This window comes from Triturus cristatus, chromosome 7, assembly GCF_964204655.1.
Source record: "Triturus cristatus chromosome 7, aTriCri1.1, whole genome shotgun sequence".
Taxonomy (NCBI): domain Eukaryota; kingdom Metazoa; phylum Chordata; class Amphibia; order Caudata; family Salamandridae; genus Triturus; species Triturus cristatus.
In genome coordinates this window covers 1,052,380,778-1,052,401,982 of record NC_140590.1, presented here as the reverse complement: position 1 = coordinate 1,052,401,982, position 21,205 = coordinate 1,052,380,778, and positions in this window count along the sequence as shown.

The window sequence follows — 21,205 nt, the reverse complement described above, 5'->3', positions numbered from 1 at the left end:
TCCGTCATGAGCACACGGCACCTGTGGCTCATGACGGAGTGGTTCTGTCATGAGCAGGGAAGGGGTTCATTTAGGAATTGCAAATGCTTATGCATGTAGGAATCGCCAAAACAATTGAGATTCTTACACATTCCTTATTTGCGCTTTGCAAATTGAGTTTTTCAAATAAGGAATTGCTTTCCATTCATTCCGATGAGCCTAGAGGCCCTTAGGAATCAATGGGAATTGCATGCGCAATTTGCAAATACCAACTAGGTACTCGCAAATTGCGCATGCAATTTCAAGGGTGCAAGGGGGCCAAAAGGACACCCTGATGCACCCCTGGAATTGCATTTTCAACAGATGTTGCACACACACATGCCCCAAGGACATGTATGTGTGCAACATAAAACTTTGAAAAATGCCCTTTTGTGCACTTTTCAAAGTTATCACAAATTACCATCAACTTTGAATTGATGGTAATTTGCGTTTCTTAATTGCGAAATTGCCATTTATTTTTGGGTTGTTGCATTGCATTTAGGAAATAGCAATTTGTGATTCCCTAAATGCAATCGCAATTTAAGTAATCACAATTTTAGTGATTGCTGAAATAGCAAGTTTTGCATTTGGGATGATGCATCCCAAATGCAAAAACTGCTGTCGCAAAGTGGCAGATTCTGCGAATCTGCCCCTTTGCGACCGCAATTTACAATGATGCATGTGGCCCTTTATTAAATACTTCACAAAGATGTTGATAGTTTTCCACATGTAGTCACAGCCTTTCTTCCGTTCTGTAATGGTATTTTACATGGCTTCTATAAAGCACTTGTACACCAATTACTTTGCCTCTTAGTGATTTCATAACTTGCAGGCGTGTATCTGTGTGATTGTATGTTTGCTTATGGAAGCTCATCCATAGGTGTGTTTGGGGACAGACCATGCCATATATAATTAGATTTGTGTGCTGTTGGATTTTGGGTTTTTGTTTTGGTTGTGTACTGAAAAGGGCGAGCTGCGTTTCTAAAGGTGTGTCACAGCCAGAGTCCAGGCCATTTGATCTTTTCCCTAACCCATGTCGCTGGTTCAGTTAATCTCTCTTGGTAGACCTCGTGCTATATGGGGCACCACTTTACTATCCTTGATGTAAGTGGAGCTTTTTTGTGTTTGAGAGAGAGAGAGAGCGCGTGTGCGTGTGTGAGTTTTGTGGGACTAATGGGATTGAAAAAATGTTTCTGATCATTTTAATTGGATATTGATGCCAATGTTCGAGTCACCAGCAATCAACACAAGATCAAGAGAGGGTCTCTGGCACTCTCTGAACCCAGGGCCGCAAGACCTAGACTGTTGAAGCTCTGGTACTGACCATAGATTGGCAGTGTGCCTGCTATAGGGAGTCAGCAGTTTTGTAAACCCAAGCAGGGCTGTGCCCAACCAGAGATAGCATGTGATGGGACACTTTATGAATGTATTAGGTGGTAAAGGGCTCAGAACTCTGCAAGTTTCAACCTGGGATTTCTTAGAAAAACAGATGTCAGCGGTGGTCTAGGGCAAAATACACTGGTACACAGATATGCATGCACACATAACATACCTACTTATTACTCTATAGGTCAGTTTCCAGGTAAAGTGAGAACACTGGTGACACAATCAGTGCATTATGATTATTCTGCACAGACTGTGCGAACATTTTCTCAGTCTGAAGGAATTATTTTAACTGTTCTACATCTGCAAGAGGAATGCTGAAGTTGAAGTGTCAACCACCTCATAACAGTAGCAAGTTGTTGGATAGTGCAGGCCCTTTTTTGTGAAAAGGTACTGCATACTGACTGCAAGTCCTAAAAAGAAAGAGGCTGAAAGTGTGACTGAGTCAGAAACTAATGGCTGTCTTTTCTTAGAAAGTGTAGCAGGTACTTCCATAGTGCTACTTTGAGATAGTGGAATATTTGGAGATTGTGTAATGAAATAACAAAATGTGCACGGTCTCATAACTTCTTCTAAAAAAAATTCATTGCATGATTCTTGCCACTAATTGCCTAAAGGGAAATATTTGTGTATGTGAAGTCAGGCAAAGTCAGAAACCTGAAACACAGAATATTTTAAACCTTGAAAGTACTTTAAGCCACGAGCAATTGCTGTGTAGCATTCCAACCTATCGTTAGTCAGTCACTGTGCCACTCTAGAAAGAGGCCCACCTTATGCAAATCAGTACTAACCATGTTCCTCAGGGGAATAGGCCATCAAGAACTGCCAAGTGAGGTGTGGCCCCTTCAGAAGGGAACACAAGAAACCCTGGACAGGTTTGAGCATTGCTTGATCCAAATAATCCACATTTGTAAAGCGTGAACAATCACACGTAAGGGTCTCTAGGCGCTGGCGGCTGTCGGGAAGATTAAGCAAGCTATTTCCCAGAGTCACATGGTGCTGGGCTAATCTGCCTCTGGCGCCGGGGATCGAACCGTGATCCCCAGATTCCGGAGTCAGTCGCCCTGGCGCCACACTTCTTCCACATCTAACACTCTAATTGACCATGGGTATAAACAGACGTGGTCCCTTGATCACTGTACTACATGATCCAAGCTATACTTCTCTGACAAAGCCTAACAAGACCAAAAATGGCCTGAGAGTGCTTTAGATCGTTTCTGGGGGGAAGGGGGGGGGGCGCGTTTGGCAGTGTGGGATGGACTGTTCCCATGAGGAGCAGAGTCAGCACTGATTTGCAAAAGGTGGCTTTCTGTGTAGAGCAGCACAGTGGGTATAAAACTATGGGTTGGAGTGCAAAACAGAGCAATTGCCAGTGGTTTAGGCCATTTTCAAACATTCTTCCCATCACAGAATTGTATGTTTAATGTAACACCTTAAGTGACCCAGGATAGGCCCAGGCGTGGGTCCCTTTCGCACTGTGCCATGGATCCAAGCTGCATCTCACTGATGCGGCCTAATAAGGTTGAAACATTTATGGGGCTGCCTGTGATCTCCTCTATAGAGGACCTCTTCTGGTAGTTCAGGATGGACTGCTGCTATAAGGACCAGGATCAGAATTGATTTGCTTGCGATGGGCCTCAATCTAAAGTGGCACAGTGGGTGAAAAACAGTGGGTTGGAATGCTATACAGAGTGATTGCCAGTGGTTAAGACTGTTTGAAAGCATACCTTCCATTACCTTCTGTCGGTTTAAAGTCAGCAACCTCACCTTGGCAGAGTGGGAACATTTCCATAACTTCAATTTAGCAAAGTGTCTCCGTCTTTGAAGGGTGGGACATCCTGCAACTGATAATGGCATCTGAAATGTTTGGTGAAGGACAGGGATGAGACAGGAGCTGACAAGTGGCACCAGTCTACCAATTGCCCCTGGTGGTCCATTGCTACACTGAGAACAGTTTCCCATTGTTCTGAATGGATGCTCAAGAGAACGTTTTTTTTTCCTTTTTGTGAACTTTGTGACATTTAAATCAGATGATTTTCCCTATAATTCATCTCTCTTATGAATCCCCACAAACATCCTCCTTCTTGTACGTAAATGGGAACCTGATTCCTCATGTTAAAAGGATTTCTGGTAGAATTTACAGACTGCAAAGATGCCTTCGTTTTTTAATTCACAAAAAGAATTCAAGCAAGAAATAAGGGATTCCAAGAAGTTGAAAGTGCTGATTTTGCATGCAGCAATGCAGTGTAAATGTTGTTTTGACAAGATTCAATAGCTATGGGACTTTTTAACTCTGCAGTTATGCTGACTTCTACGAGTACAAAAGTTGCAGTCAGGGTTTTTGTGTGGATCTTCCTTAGAACTGCACTAGTTATTCATTCTGATCGAGGTTTCTGCCTCATTTAGCATTGGCAGTCAGTAAAGGTGTAGGACCCTTCTTTTTAGTCTCAGCACTTTTCATTTATTTCCCAATTTAAACTATAAATACTTTCCTAAAGTCAGCAGCCAACCTCTCAAAGATAAGGGTGAGGCCTAAATGCCCCAGAAGCGGAACAGAAAGAATAGGGAAGAAAACCACTGCATTTGAAGCAGGACATTGAAAGAGGCAGGAAAGCCATCCAATCATGGGCAAGATCTAAACCCAAAGTGCTCTCTAAGTATATGTTAAAGTATTTGTTGCAATGCTGTTTGTGACAGATGCAAGAGCGGTCTGTAGTAAAACCCAAAAAGGATATGTCACCTTATGTTTATTGTTGGAACAGTTGCATGTCAGAATATTGTTAGCAAAAACATTGTTTGACAGAAATATTGTGCTCTAAAGATCGTTAACAAAATTATCATCCCATTGGGTGTAGATCTTCTATGATTAACTCAATGGGGTGACATTTTTGCAAATTATATCTAGGACACAATATTTCTGTCAAATCGTATTTTGGATATGATGTTCTAGTACCACACCACTGGAACATATGAACCAATTACAAGCAGCCTCTCAGCAATAACTGCAATAACCAGCCACAACTGACAAATGTGATCAGTATAACTTTGTACAGTAGAACGTCTGCTTCTCTCAGCACTCACATAATTGTTAAACTGGAAGCAAACATCTGTAAATTCAATTTTCAAGAAAAACTTTGCAAGCAATTTTTTCTCCAAAGCGTTTCTTTTCGGAACTTATTTCTGCAAGGGCAATACAAGTCTACCCTCTGCAGAATAATTCTTCTGCAGCAAAACAGTTTCCACACATTAGACCTTGTATACTTTCTTTCCTGAAATCACTATTGTTGTGTCTTTTCAACATTGTTGATTTGAGGGTGAACACTTTACATAGTGAATGAAATTTGCTAAACTCTTTTAATAATCTCATGAAGTGTGGATATGTGAAACTGCGCAACTTTTCAAGTGACTAATGAAATAGTGGAAAAAATAGGGCCTCATTTTGAGGAGTGTATTAATACGACTTTCACCAAAAATAGACAAGGTTCCTTCCTCTCTGAATTTCTATCCCTTAAGAGGGTAGTAGTTTATGGGCTTGTCAATGTTGGAGCCACTGCAACCTCTGCAACCAGGAGCACCCTTTTGGCAGACTTGTGGCCGACAGAAATGGCTTTAGAGTGATAGAGCGAAAGCCAATTTAATTTAATCAGTTCAACCCGTAACTTACAAAGTGACCTCTTGTGTTTGGCGTTTGGTGTTTCCTACCTGCGGACCTGCTGCCTGATTATCCGTTCACTCTGCCGCACCTGGGGCCCAGACGCTGTGTGTCTCCCCTGACGCCGCTCAACTCCATCGCGCTGCAACGCCAGGGGGAGACTACAGCTCCCAGGCTGCTTAGCGGCCAATTTCCGCTGTGTTCGCACCCTGAGGCGCTCAAAAGGACGAGGCTCCCTCCGCGTCGCGGGACACGCTCGGGTGGCGCCGGGCTAAGCCCGGGCAAAGGGCGGGCCGTCTGTTGCCGTCCGAGGCCGGAAGATGCTGGGCTGGGCCCTCTCACCTTCATTTCCTCATTCGCGTCTGGACTATACACCTTATTGCTGCTCCCAGATAAGTCGCCTTTTGACTCATGTTTCTCCCTGCGTGAAGTGCCTTGATACAGTGGGATATTCTGTACCTGTATATCCGGGCTTTTTGACTCTATATTTTGTGATCTTTATTCGAAACATGGCCAATTTTACTGGGAACTTTAAAGGGGGGTCTGGAACTTTAGATGATTTCCTCAAACGGGCTGAAACAGTTGTGGCAAAAGAGATTGAACTGGTTGAGAGGAGATTATTCCTTGAGCCAATGTGTAACATCAATACAATCTCTAATTGTGTTCCTCCTACTTCCCCTATGGGTAGTCTAAAAGCCCCTATGGAATCGTTTCAAAGTCCAGCAGCACTACCAAATGAGGTTATGCCTAGGGGAGTTAATACCATCCACACTTCTTGCCCACTTGTTATTAGCCTGCCCCCTTCCCCCCCAAACACACGTACTAGGCAGGCACGGGGTGAGCAAGACACTAGACCCAAAGAACCCCAAAGGAAGCGGAAGGCAGTAAATGCTAGTAAGGGTAGCAAACCTAATGCTACACAAGCGAGGAAATGTCCCTCAACCACTGCCCAAGGCCCACATTTAGTAAGCCAATCGATTCAGGTTAATCTACCTAATACTCTTATAGAGGGCTTCCATACGATCCCCTCCTCAGATAAATCTATTGAGGGTGATTTTATGAGTAAATTCTTGGGAATTTTAGAGGAGCGTTTTAAGGTCTTGATCACTCCGGTTATGGAAAATCTTGAGTTAATTGACTCCAGATTATCAGACATGGAAAAACATATATCAAACCAACAGGGTTCTCGGTTAGGGCTTCAACAAATGGCTATACGTCCTGACAGTGCTCCTGCCCAATCGCCTCCAGTTAATCGCTTGGATACTGGAGCGCATGCATCTAGAGTACAGGTTGCATCCCAGAAAACCACTGCATCTATAAACCTCACTCATCAAAGAGATACTATCTCTGCTAGAGGGATCCCTAGGACCACTTAAAATGATATCTATTGCATTTCTCAGAAACACTTTAAATTCCATCTCCCCCCTGAGGCGTGTCCTTATTCCATTATTCTCGCAAATGTCCCCAAAACAATGGATGGCAGGGAGGAACACTGGTCCTCACTTAAAAACAAGGTATTATATTACCTAAAGACTAGAACAGTGTTGGGTGATGCCCTTTATACTAACTTTAAGATGGTTCGAAGGGTGGACTGGGTGGGAGATACTAAATGACCTTGGAGGGAGACTGTGTAGTGGTTAATTTTGCATCCCCTCAACTGGTAGATCATATCCTAAGACAGGCAGGCTCTCTGATCATACACCATGATCGTATTAATATCTTGCCCCTAGGGTATTTTTACCCTCCCTGTCCCAAAGTTGCTCCCATAGGGAGAGATCTAGCTACTCGTTTTGATCATTATGTTAGAGCCACCCCAGTTAGTAATAGATTTGAGACATTGAGCTCATTAGATTGTAATGATTGACTTGGTTATGGTCAAGAGTTAGACTCACGAGGAACTCATACTGTTGTTTTGCCTGGTGAGACTGTCTCATCTGGGGATGGTTCACATGGTGATATTTGTTTAGTGCAACCTGGGGTACAAGCTATTGGAGCCCTGCAGGAAGTCTTGCCACGTGATATCCAAGGTAGGGCCGATACCAGTGGTTTTTCGTGCCTAATTTCCTGGAATGTGGCAGAGTTTAGGAATAAAGCTGTATCCACTGATTGGTCTGATTTCCTTGATAATAGGGATATTACACTTTTACAGGAAACATGGTCGACTAATTTAGATTATAGACCTGGATACCTTAGCTTTTATGTTCCTGCTGTCCCTAGTTTCCATGGAAGGGCCAAGGGGGGACTATTAACATGGTTTAAACAGGATAGCGGATGTAATCTGATTCAACTGGATACCAAAAGTAACAATATTTTACTTGTACTAGTCCAGTGCCCTGGTCAAAAGGATCTTTATGTTTTTAACGTTTATGCCAGAGGGCTCCCAGAGGGTAAATCTTCAAATACCGTGGAGGAGTTGGATCAGCGTCTTGATGTGTATTGTAGAAATGGCAATGTCATAGTAGCGGGTGATTTTAACTGCTGCTTCGAACCCTTGGACGCTAACGATATTGATCTTACTTTAGAAGAGGATAATGTCTGGAATATTCCCCACTTGACACTTTTGCCAATTAAGAAATGGACAGAGGCTGCACTACAGCTTAAGGTCCTTTGCATTGGCCAAGGGCTACGTGCAATAAATGGTAGATCAGCTTCCAATAAACAAGGGGCTTTTACGTTTAATAATGGCCTTCGTAAAAGCCGCATTGATTATATACTTACCAATAAAGAATATTGGTCTAGTATTAAGGATATGGAAGTGGTGGCAAGAGCAGAGAGTGACCATGACCCTCTACTACTTTCCTTTCAATTATTTAAAACCAAATGTCAGGAGTTTTCTCCTAGGAAGGTTGAAGTTGTTATATCCAATGATTCAAGGCGTGTCAAATGGGCCAACTGTTTAGGGAATGAGAGGCAGATTTTAACTATTAGGAATTTAACCATTGATGCTACTAATGCCTTACAAAACTGTATCGCTCAGAAGGAAGATTTGGGTAATATAAATACTATCCATACACATTTTTTTAATCAACTTAGTGTCTTCTGTATTAAGCAGACTCATGCCAGACCAAATAGACCATCCAGAAAGGAGAATCAATGGTATGGGAAATCCTGTAGGATTGCATATCAGTCCCTGTCAGATGCAGTAAAAACTAAGGATATTGTCTGTATTAGGAATGCTCGTGCATCTTATAAAAAAAGTACAACATGAAGCTAAACGAGCATGGGACCAGGATTATTGGAGGGACCTCCACTCTGCTATCAAAGAACGTTCAATGTGCTCCTTCTGGGACCTGATTAGGTGGGGAGGGGACAAAAAAAGATGAACCTATAAATTTTGTGCCACCCAATTTGTGGGTTTTGCACTATGCATCTCAGTTTGGATCCATCGAAGTACAAGAGGATCGCTGTCTAGCAACTATTTCCTCAACCACGGATATAGTACCTCTGGTTTGCGATCTAAATGAGGTGAATAAGGTGTTGAATTCTCTCCCTAAAGGTAGAGCGCCAGGTTCAGACTCGGTCCCGGCTGATTTGTTTATGCATGATAAGGAACTATGGGCACCATACATCTTGTGCCTAGCTAATTGCATATCCAAAGGCTCACCCATACCCTATACCTGGAAGGGCGCTCAGATCATTCCGGTTTTTAAGAAGGGCGAGCGTTCCGATCCAGGCAACTATAGACCCATAAGCCTAATTGACTGTATACAGAAGGTGATAGCTAGGCTTGTCCTACTAAGGATCCAAGGATGGATCGGAGAGAAGGAAGTTCTTTCACCTCTTCAGGCCGGCTTTCGTAGCCACACAAGTACCATAGATCAGGTACTCAGGTTTCTGTTAATTTATTGGCGGGTGGTCCTATTGGGTGAGGGTATGCTTTTTGCAGCCTTTGTTGATCTTAAATCAGCTTTTGATTTAGTTCCTCGAGAAAAAATGTGGTCAGTTTTTAAAGCTCAAGGCATGCCTATAGATATTTTAACGGTTTTAATGAAATTACATGAGGATAATTTTGCCCAAGTCAGATGGAATCAATCAGGTAGTGTCACAGACAAATTTCCAATTGCTAGGGGTGTTCGACAAGGGTGTGTTTTAGCTCCGACTCTCTTTTCTTTATACATCAACAGAGTGATCAATTATTTTAAGGAAACTCCTACTGATGCCCCCAAGTTGGGTGGAAAGTTGATCCCTCTGTTGATGTTCGCAGATGATACTCTATTAATTTCCAAAACACAACATGGCCTACAAAAAGCTATTGACGTGTTTGAAGTCTTCTGTAAAGATCATGGGCTTATTGTAAATGTAACTAAAACTAAATTCATGGTCTTGCACAAGTCCAAACACGTTAGAGGGACAGTGTTCATGAATAAAGTTAAATTAGAACAGACTAAGGTTTTTTCATACCTGGGTATCACTCTTGCATCGAGGCTAGAATGGAAACCGCACATAGATCAAGTATTAACTAAGCATGCACAGTTAACAGGTGCATTCATTAAAGAACTTCACTTGTCTCATACTTGACCCATGTTACCAGCTCTTAAAATATATGATGCCAAGATAAGTTCGGCAATCCTATACGGGGCAGAATTGTGGGGTCATAGCAACCTTATCCAGTTAACTCGGGCCCAAAGCAAGTTTTTACGTATTATTACTGGCCTCCCAACATCCACCCCCCTTATACCACTCTATTATGATTTGGGGGTTTTGTTTTTAGAGGATATTGCACGATATCGCCCAGTGGCCTACTGGAGGCGGCTCTGGGTTACTTCTGAACTCTCTGAGTATGCCCAGGCTTTTTTGGATGTTAGGGGGGTTGATAAGGCGCATAAGATTGCGTGGATGAGGGAGGTCAGGTTACTTTATCGTGCTATGGGCCTAGCAAGTTTATGGGATGAACCTACATTACACACTTTTCCCCCCAGAAAATCTTAAAAGAACTTTATTGGCGAGTAGTTACAGAAAGAAGATTTGGTTCAAGCATTGGCCCGTCTTTAACTTCGGACTTTTTGGCTCAAAAGGACAGCCCCTCATTTGAAAACTATTGGGACTGTATTACAGTTGTAGAAGATAGGAAGCGCTATCACCAATTTAGGGTGGGAACTCTTCCTATCAACTGTTTTGTAGCCAAATGGAGAATAGGCCTTAAACCGGATTGCCCTTTTTGCGTTGCGCAAAGGGAAAATATTGCTCACGTCCTATTTATCTGTCCGGAGTATAGAATTCCTAGGCGGGTTTGGCTTAAACCAATCTGTCTACTATTGGGTCTACAGACAGGCGTTGAGGCTCTGCGGTGTCTAAAAACAATCCCATCAGAATCTGTGACTATTGCTGTTGCTAAATTTCTCCACTGGTTTTGGATTATTCGTGCATACAAATTACGCCTCATTTGATGACCTGGTTATTTTTATCATTGACGTTTTTATTGTGAAATATTTTATTATATTGTCATTTTACTGATCATTGGTTATTTTTAATCTAATATTTATCTATATAATCACTGCTGTGTATGTCATTCCTGCAGTTTATGATGTTAATCTGGCCCTCCACCCCCTATTTTGTATTTTCCCCCTCTATAATTGTTTAATTTTATATGTTGTCTTTTATGATGAAAATCGCAATAAAGACTTGAAATTGAATTGACCTCCAGTTTTGTGCTATGTTCCTCTCCAGACAAATAGATCTTTGCCACCATTTTAGAATGAAGCATAAGTTGTAAATCTCTAAATGAACATCATTATTAACAGTTGATCAGTCCAGTAAATGATGGGAGTTTAGGGTAGCTTAAAAAAATGTGTTTCTTGTTATTGGGATACGTAAATAGTTTTCTCATATTTATTCAATTAGTAAGTCAGATAAATCCATTTACAGAAATATCAAATAAAAGGTTATGGTTAAAGTCAAAATAATGCAGCTGTGGGCCTCATATCTCTGAGGTAAAAGCAATTATAAAGTTGGAACAGAAACTGAAGAAAGAGTACAATCTGGTGGAAATGTTTTGGCAGTGCATTGTCCGTACCACAACCTTTTGTTCCCCAAATGTTTCCTTCCTTTTCTTTCAAATTATTACAGCATAAGCATATCCAAGAACCATGTTGATATAGTTTAATTACTTATTTCCTCTACCAGCCCTACCAGCTGTCAAGAAACAGCCTAATACCAGTATGCACATATCTTTCATCACACTTTGCGACATTTATTAGATGTGAGAGTCATTTTGTTGTACGGTCATGGGCGTTTATACTGCCCCTTTTTTTCAATGTTCTCTGGGTCCCAATACAGTCCGAGTACCCGGAGTGTTCTAGGGAACTATGGCAATTGAGACTATAGTTAGTCTGTCAGGGGTTTCCATGTTGCACTAAATGTACACCTGTAGTTGTAAGCATCTCATTGCTAGTGTTAATCATAGCCTTGTTGAACATTCCATTAACATTGGTGGTGATGCCATTTTAGCAAACCATGTAAATATTGCTGCTTCAATGTACATATGGGTATTTATATAGAGAAGTTTAATCAAGCATGCAAAACTTTACCAAGCATCATATGTATGTATATGTACGTATACAATATTTACATTTTGCTATAAAGAAAAATCCCATCCGTCCTTCCCATCCCTCCTCTCTCTGACTCATCCCAAACCTTTCTAACTACTATGAACTTTCAAGCATCCTTCTCAGAGTTTCACCCCTCCTTTTTAGCCATGCCACCCAACTAACAAGCGAAAACGACTTCTACTCACAAAAGCAACTTACTACTTCCCCTTTTCAAATCCATTCCTATCATTCTATCCTATCTCCAAACTCCCCTTTTCAAACATATTCCGACCATTGTATACCAACTCCAAACTCTACTAAACACACACAAATCAAGAGCACAAAACTAACACAACTAATCCACAAGAAAGAACACAAGAAAAATGTACTAACCCACAAACTGCTAATCTTGGGTTCCATAGTAGCATGCTACTCACTGAAAAGGCGATTTAATGCCTTGTCAGGGGTCGTAAGCACTACATGAATATATTTACAATTCCAGTTGTGTCAGTATGAATGGAATCAGGGCAGGGTGAACAGTATGACCAGGATCAGACAGAAAAATCGACATTTGTAACTCTAGCAAAAGGCAATTTTTGCTGCCTGTTGGAGCTCATGATTTGGGCAAACCTCCTTCAGCCATCGTTTGATGAAAATTTCTTAAAGATTTGGCAACAAACCAGATTAGAATTTCTGCCTGACCATTCTGTTTTAGTTATTATGTGTGTTTGTCTGCCTGTCTGAGGAGTGTTTCTTGCTGCATTGAATGTACAGTGAAGGTAAGTGACTATGCACGCCAATGGGTTTGTATCTGTGCTCCTAAAAGTGTTTCTATAGTCCTGTTGGTGTTGTATCAACAGTGATACTGCAACTAAATGTAATGTTAGTTCTAAATGTAACTTATGCTGCTAAAAGTGTTTCCACACTTCTCTTGAATTTGCACCAAGGGTGATTTTGCCCTTAAATGTGGCTTTGCCCCAGAACGAGATGTCACGATGCTGTTTAGTTTGCAGCAAGTGTGATTTTGCACTTTAAAGTGATTTTTGATTTAAAACTGAATTTACATCTAGTTGTTTTTTGTGTCTCTAAATATTTTCCACAATCATGCAAATTTTGAACCTCAGTGTGTGTTAAACCAAATGTGATGTCATACTAACGCACACTTCTTACACCTAATGTGACATTTCACTACTTCACTTTCTCTCTGTACTGAATCATTTGCCCTGAAGTCTAACACCACACTCCTGCTGATTTTGAAAAAAGCATGATTTAGCACCTAAATATGTTTATGAACTACATTTTAATATTGTTCCTACATGTGTTCTTGCACATAAAATTGCCCCCAGCCATGTTGATGTCACGCCTTGGGTGATTTTGCAATTAAATAGCTGTGTGCCTTAGTGTGTTCTTCCACCTGCATGTTGTTGTACCTAAATTTGCTCCAGTACGCCTGCTGATTTTGAACCAGGGTTGACTTTGCATCCAGATGTGATTTTGCACCTAAATGTGATTTTCATTTTTCCCTACAGTACTGCACCGGGTGCACAGTACTCCACGCGTCATTGCGAGGAGGAGGAATGAAGCCCTAAGAGGGAGATGTGATCCTTCACTCTATAGTTAGGAAGCACTACCCTCTTTTTTCTCATCATGCTGCATTGATACAATGCAGAGAAACGTCTGACAATGAACTGTTTTAGTCAAATATTAAAATAAGATACAAGATTGGACAGAAGTACGGTTTAAACTCACTCCGACTATCTCAAATTTTCCAGTAAAATCACAGAACCAGGAAGTCGTTTTACCTCAAATGGAGAAAAATACATATTTAAGCGACTTTATAATGAACTGCTGTTTTACAATGATTTCTTTCTAAAGTGCTTGAATGCTTTGTAAAAGACTCGGGATCCAATTCTAAGGCACATAATGGAATAAGCACACAGGTTCAGCAGTGTGCGACTGGCGGAGGTGTGTGGGCACTCTGTGTTCCTGAAATCCATCTCTCGGCGTATTTTCAATCACAATTCAATCCGCGGAGGTTGCAGGTGTTGGTTTCTCTTAACCCTTCGGAAAACCCAACCGTGGTAAGGCGAAATGCAATTGTGAAGCAGGACAAAGTGGTGCATGGAGGGTTGATGGGATCTTATTCAGAAGACAATTTCCAGGACAGGATAGAAGAAAAAGGTAATGGTGCTTTGTACGAGTAATCAAATTAGAAAATGTGAACACCTACAGAAATCCTCTGAAGTGGGCACATCATTTTGTAGACACAGGATGACCTCTGTTTCGTGATGTGAAATACTCGTGCAAATCAACCTACTGTATTGTTGCGCTCTGTCCATTAGCGGGGAGCGCAGTTAGTCTCCGCTTTTCTGATTGCTGTCCATTTTTTGAGAAATCCGCCTACCCCCTCCTTCCCCCGCTCCAAGAAAATAGCGGCTACTGGTCCACTGGGAATTATTTTGTTCAATCTTCAAATTTCCAACCCTAAATGAATGGAGGCACTTCAGGTGTCCTGCTGCCAATTTGTTGAGCTGCTAAACTGCATGCCAGATGCATAATGGAGGCCCTCGCGATGTGGGGGGGGGGAGCCCCCACACCATTCACCTCAAAGGGGGCTGCAAACAAATAAAACACTCAGAAGCAGCAAGGCAGTTAGGGAATAGCTAATGGGGCCCCCCTCACCTTACCCTGCAGGGGGGGCCCTGTGGGTTTGATAAACCAGTACCACTGATCGCTATGGTGCCCCTGCAGGTTTGGCTCGAAACTGAATTCAATCAGGAGAGGGGGCCATGCAAGGCTTGAAGGCTTGTCATCGATCGGCAGCTCTGATGTGAGAGCACAGCTAACTGGTGGAAATAAAGAACAAGGGTGCCTTATCCAGATTGAGCATTTAAGAGAACATTTGTGATCAAAACAAGCTAAAAGGTGGATAGAGAGAGAACTGTCCTCTTAAACTATTGTGTTACCTTTCCCTGTTGTGGAATGATTGGCAGGGGTGTCAATAATCATTCCATATGACCTGAGCTTAGTTGCAAAATCCTCAACAGGCCATGGCATGGGTTTGGAACAAGGCTGGCAATCTGGTAAGCAAAAAGCAATCAATGAGAAGGAATTGAGAATGATCTAGAAACTCCACCACTAGACAGAATTGGTAGGAATTAACTTTTTTTTATCTATGTATCTGTGCAAATACCAATATAAGGTGGGTGGACCAGTGTAACAGTTTGACCACATTAAGAATTCAGCATATCTCTTAGGTTGACGAGAGTGATATTTGAAGACTTGTACACACACAAAGGTTTAGTACAGATTAGGCAGCATCTCTGGCAAAATAATCATCTCCTCAGTGAAACAGCCATATCCTTAATTTTGCAGCTAATCCTAGCCCTATGACACAATGACACAGCAGCCATATGAATTAACTGAGGACCCGATTTAGACTTTGATGATCGGAGTAAAAGCAGTCAGTGTGACAGAAGACTTTACATCAGCCACCCTGTCTTTATTCAGCCAGCCAAATTTACAGGCCACCGCCAGTATGGAACTCTGTGGGTTTGTATTAACCACTCTTCATACAAAGCCATTTAAAAGGTTGGTGTGTGGCCAACATTGGTGATAGATACTTACAAAAAACTTTTTAAAGTTTTTTTCTTTTCCATAAAAACAAACCCTCAAAGCAGGAGTTTGTTTTTGGAAAAGAAAAAACTAACTTAGCACTATGGGAATTTTCTCCAATGGTACATCGGTCATTTTTTATTTTTACTGTCCCTCACCGCCACAATATTCCTGATGATGACAGAAAAATGCCATTCAATTGCTCACACTAAATAGGGCAAATGGTCAGATGGCTTACCTCTCATGGCACAAACTCCCTTTACTTGGTCCATCGGAGGATGGTGGGTATGATTCAACAGTAGAATGAGCATGTGTCCAGTTGAGGAAGATGGTCCAATGCGTAGCTTTGTATGTCTCTGTGTCCCATGCTAAGTCAAAAATCTCTTCGTGCATTTCTGTCCACACGTAAGATAACAGGGTTTTTCCTCAATGCCTATAGGAAATGTTGACACAGGAGATGGTAAAAAATAGAAGAGCTAACTTGAGTTGCAGGCAATAGCGGTTGGTGTCCCTGAAATATGGTGGGGCAGTGGGGTGGGGGAAGCATGGGAGCCTGCAACAACATTTTTTTTTTAAGAAACTACCTGCCAATCTTCTGCTCGCTGTTCCTCTGTGCACAGGCTGATGCTCCCAGCCTCCCCTACAGCCAGTCCAGACACTGCTCTCATATCTCATATCTATGAGACCAGTGTCGGGATTGGGCGGAGTGGGTGTTGTTTTGCGCTCCATTGGGAGCTGGGAGTCTGTGCCTGCTGGTCTCTCCACCCAGCAACAAAGCTGGGTTGGAGAGATGTCAGAGTACATGATGATTTGACCATCCTAAAATGGCTGTCCAAACCGTCATGAGCACTGACAGCAGTGCCCACCAATCCTCCTTCCCCTGCTGCAGTGCTGTGGCCCTGCCCCCCAAGACTCGACTACACGGCAAAAAATAAAATGATCTGTATTTTATTTTTCGTTTGCCCCTGCAGGCAGTGGGGCGACACTCCTCTGCCATATTGGAGGAGCCGCCGCTGGGTGCAGGGGAAGGATTGGGAGGTACACAAATAAGGTGGCAGTTGACAGGAGGACTTAGCCAACTGTCCCATCTCTGCCATTTTTCATACAATTCAACAATAATATTCTTAATTGGCATAGTTTGAGAGGGGCCTAATTCCAAGGGATCCCCAAACTGAAAGTTATTGCTTGTAAAGCACACTTTTGGTGTGTCCTTTTCAGTGGAATCTCTAAATTGATCTCTCCTCAACACAGTCCAAAGGGGGGTACTGTTGACTGGTTTGTATTTACAATAACGACTGCAAGCATAGGAACAAGCATGAATGAAAGATGTTTTGATCACCTTTGCTGCATCTGTCATTGAAGTTACTCATAGATTATTGTGAACATCTTTGTAAATTCACTTTGAATGGAACCCACAGAGATACAACAGGACCGCCCCAACCCCATCTCTTCTTCCACCTACTTACTCTGATTGTATTTTGATCTACATTTAAAGTAGATATATAAAATGGATGTATATAACTATCTAATTTAAAAATTGTTTTTAATATTTATTTTCGAGTTAAATCATTTTTTTTGTGGTTCCCCATACTTTGCCACAGGGGAAATCCACAGTCAGAGCGGATATCTTTGCATGGTAAAGTATAAAGAAAAATAAAGAAGTTTATTAAACTTGGAAATAAAAATCAAACATAATTTTGTGTTAAATATGATTGCAAATTCATTTTGTATATTTTCTTTAAATATAGCACAAAATAAACAAATGCTACAGCACTATTACATTAATTCTAAATGAAAACTTTAGTTGTATTTACTATATTAAATAAAATTACATCTAAATTATTAGCTGAAGTTTAAATTAAAAATTAATTCTCACCTAAAGAGAATAAAATATGCATTAATAATTATTAGAACTGATGTATAGAATTAATAAAAAAATTTTAATTATTTTTCATTTAAATGTATTGTTACATTATATTTTATATTCAAAAAATGAAATAAAATATTTTATAATAAATAATAAATATGAACTCTTTTTATTATGCGATTATAACTGTATAGCTGACCCTCAGAGGGACCGCTCCCATCTCCCACTTAGGGGCGCACCAGCCCACAGAACGGCACGAGCATTCAAGGACTGGCAAAGGAAATGGGGCTTAATAGACACCCGGAGACAGTTGAATCCCGAGGGTAGGGACTACTCTTATTACCCCCCAGTCCATGACCTCCATGTTAGGCTAGACACATTCCTGTGCTCCCCGGACAGTCACGCCCAGACTCACACCGTGGAGTACGTGACGCGCACGCTATCCAACCATGAACCGGCCATCCTTCACATCCATTGGGGAAACCAGTGCCAGCGTATACCTACCTGGCGTCTTAAAACGGAAGCACTAGAGGATCATGCATTCTTAGAGGAAACTAGGGGGTATGTGAGGAATTATTTTGCTGAGAATGCAAACATTATCTCATAAACATAACATGTGTATTTGTAAAGGGCACATTCAGCCAGAGGAATCTTGGCGCTGAATAACAGATGTTTATTGTTACCCAACTCAATGATATTCATTTTATCAACCTCAGATGGATGAAAAGCTGTGTGGACCCACCGGGATTTGAACCTGTGACATGAGGACAAACACAGGGCCCTGCCGTGGATGCATTAGTCCACTGAGCCACCAGACCCAGTTGACTGAGTTGGACGCCTTTAAAGTAGTGCTCAGGGGCTGGTGCATGCCTGCCACTGCAGGGGTTAGACGCTTACTTGAAACAGAATTAGAAAACGAAGATCAGGCACTACTTGGATTAAAACTACAACGATCAGGGCATCCTGAGCTCAGCCAGGCCATCCTAGATGCTATGGAGGACATAGCCAAGGCTCTGAAGCATTTGAGGTGCTTTGAGTATAAGAAATACATGGAGCGCACCCTTGCTGAGAGGGATAGGGTGGGACTTTATTGGCCTGGCTGGCTAACCCAGCTCGGAGGGGGAACCAGATACTCGAAATTGGGGACGTAGGAGGGAATATATTGCAGGACAAGAGGGGATAAATCAAAGATTTCTGGAGTACTACACTAGCCTCTACAGCAGCTGACTGCGGCAGCATGGGAGAACTAAAAGGGAATATTTAATGGCAATCCCACTGCCCACGTTAGGGGAAGTGGAATCAGAAGGGTTAGGAGCCCCCATAGACACACACAAGCTACAAGTGGCTATCAAGGGACTTGCTAGAGGCAAAACGCCTGGCATTGATGGGTTCCCTATAGAATGCAACGCTGCCTATGTGGAGGAACCGGCCCCCAGATAAGTAGATGTTTTAGGACAGCACTGAATGAAGGCCATCTCCCCAATACTACCCAAGAAGCGTTGATGGTTCCCCTAATCAAACCAGGTAAATCCCCACTGGATTGCAGAGCCTATAGGTCCCTCTCTATGCTTAACCCAGACTTTAAGGTCCTCAGTAGGACATTGACAACTAGGCTGCAGCCGTTAATAATGGACTTATGCATCCAGAACAGGCGTGATTTATCCTGGGCTGAAACACCGCGCTCAATATATGACGCCTCATGGCGATCATGGAGGCGTATGACAAGAGAGGGGGGAGGGGGAGGCATTTGATAGATTAATTGGGAATTTCTACATGGGGACATACAGCGAATGCTACTAGGCCAAGGCTTCCTTAAATGGGTCAAGCTACTATACACTGGCCCATTAGCCCAGATTAGAACGGGTAAGACCATATCAGAACAGTGTCAAGCAGAGTGTGGTGCGAGACAGGGGTGTCCCCTCTCCCCGCTGTTGTTTGCCTTGGCTATAGAGCCATTGGCCTGTCTGGCCTGGACAAACACAAAGTACCGAGGGATACATCTAGGGACTAGCATCCACCATGTAGCCGTATACGCAGATGACATGCTGAAGTTCCTGGGAAACACAGACGATGACTTGGCGGGATAGGGACTTAATGAATGGAATTTGGGGATATGTCGGGCCTACATATTAATTGCCAAAAGTCTAGCCTATTTAAGCTGCCAAGAGACAGAGACCTCCCAACTGAACTAGGAAACTTACATTGGGAACCCAGGTGCCTAGAGTACTTAGGAGTGAAGATATATCACACCCACCCTGATGTTATTAAATCGGACCCAAGCCACCCCAAATAAGGCAGAACCTGACTAATAATTTGAGGAATAGAAGGGGAGGCTGCAAAAATGGACACGTATCATGCTTAAGTCTTGATAAAATATCGAACTCATCATGGGCCTATGGTACTGCTCTGCAATGGAGTGTGAGGGGGGAAATGCAGATAGCCTTGAATGAACTTTGCCTGTGTATAGGCAAACATTGGATGTCTTATGTAGGACAAGAAAAGATGTAGTAGTGGAAGTAAAAATGTAGCATTTGTTAGGTAGCTGAATTCTGGTAAACATCTAGGGGCTCATTTATGAGCCCCTGCGTCACTTTTGCGCCACCGGTGCGTCACTTTTTGTGACGCACCAGTGGCGTAAAACATGCGCCATGATGCGCCATATTTACAAAGTGACGCATCTACCTAGATGCGTCACTTTGTAAACCCCTGCGCTACAATATACCTGCGTCAGGTATAATGTATGCAGGGTGGGCGTTCCCACGTAAGTAAGCATCGTAGAAGTGACGCAGTGAAATCTACGAGATTTCACTGCGCCACTTCTAGGGTGCAAATATCTTGCGCCTGCCTCACAGCAGGCGTAAGACTGACGCAGGCCCTTTCACATGGGGCTTGCCCCATGTGAAAGGACACATTGCTGGAGTTGCGTCACTTTTGTGACACACTCCAGCAATGCGTCACTTTTGCGCCTACAGATACGTCAGAAATACTGACGTATCTGTGACTCCTTGCGACATGATGCGTCATACTGTAAATATGACGCATCATTGGAGTCGCAGGGAGGGCGCAGTGAAAAGTGACGCATCACTGTTTTCACGCAGTGATGCGTCACTTTTCATAAATGAGGCCCCTAGCATCCAAGGTATAGCAGCACCAAAGTTAGAGCAGTCGAATCCTCTGTCAGAATCTTAAAAGTGTGAAGATGTGTGGATAGGATTTGAATTTAGAAGTCGGCACTTCTGGTAATTTGGTTTACTTGCGTCACTAGGGGCAGGTCGGAACCCATGATTGTTTGCATGTTTGGATGGTATAGTTGGGGATGTCCCCTGCCCCTGGACCAGATAGTGGAAGACTGGTACTTTACTCAGTTGTAGCAGGTTATGATCTCTGAATTTGAAGATCTGAGATGACTGAGTAGCATCCACCGGTCCACATCTTAGAGATCTTGTTGTGTGACATAGGAGTCTGTGACTGCCAGGTTTTCAAGCTGGAAGATCTGCCCAAGTAAGTGCCTCAAGGGGAGCAATAGAGTTACCCGATGCCTGCGGTGAACCGCAAAATACTACAGGTTCCAGTTCTTGAATCTGCATAGGTACAAGAGACACTGCAACAGATGACTACTAATGGACAAGAGGGACGTCCCGAAATTAAGTGTAGGAGAGGATCAGTTCACTCATGTTCTGCGGTGCTCTATGATGCTTCGTACAAGGCAAGAGAGGGGCCTTGGATAATGGCAGTGGGTGTGGTCATACAAGTTCCCTATGTCTCTCTCTCTCTTCATGTGTTTTCTTACTGAGAAACTATATAATTGGAGTTAGAATAAAAGGTGATTTTGTATTAATTTTGGGGGAAAATTCATCCACAGCTCTGTATGCCCACCTAGTACTTTTTGTGTCTTTTTCAAAAGCACTGTGATGCACGACCCTCAAGTGACACACTGAACTAGTGGATAGCCAGTCAGCTACTTTGGAAGTTGTGTGTCTGGGTTTTGAAAGTGCAGCTGTCAAAAACAGCTATTGCGAACAATATGCATTGACTGAACATTAGGTTTTCTCCTTTCAACCATTGCCCTTCTTTCACCATCATCTTTCAGCCATCAGTTTGAAACATTGTCGATCAAGTCATCGCTCACATAATGCTATCACA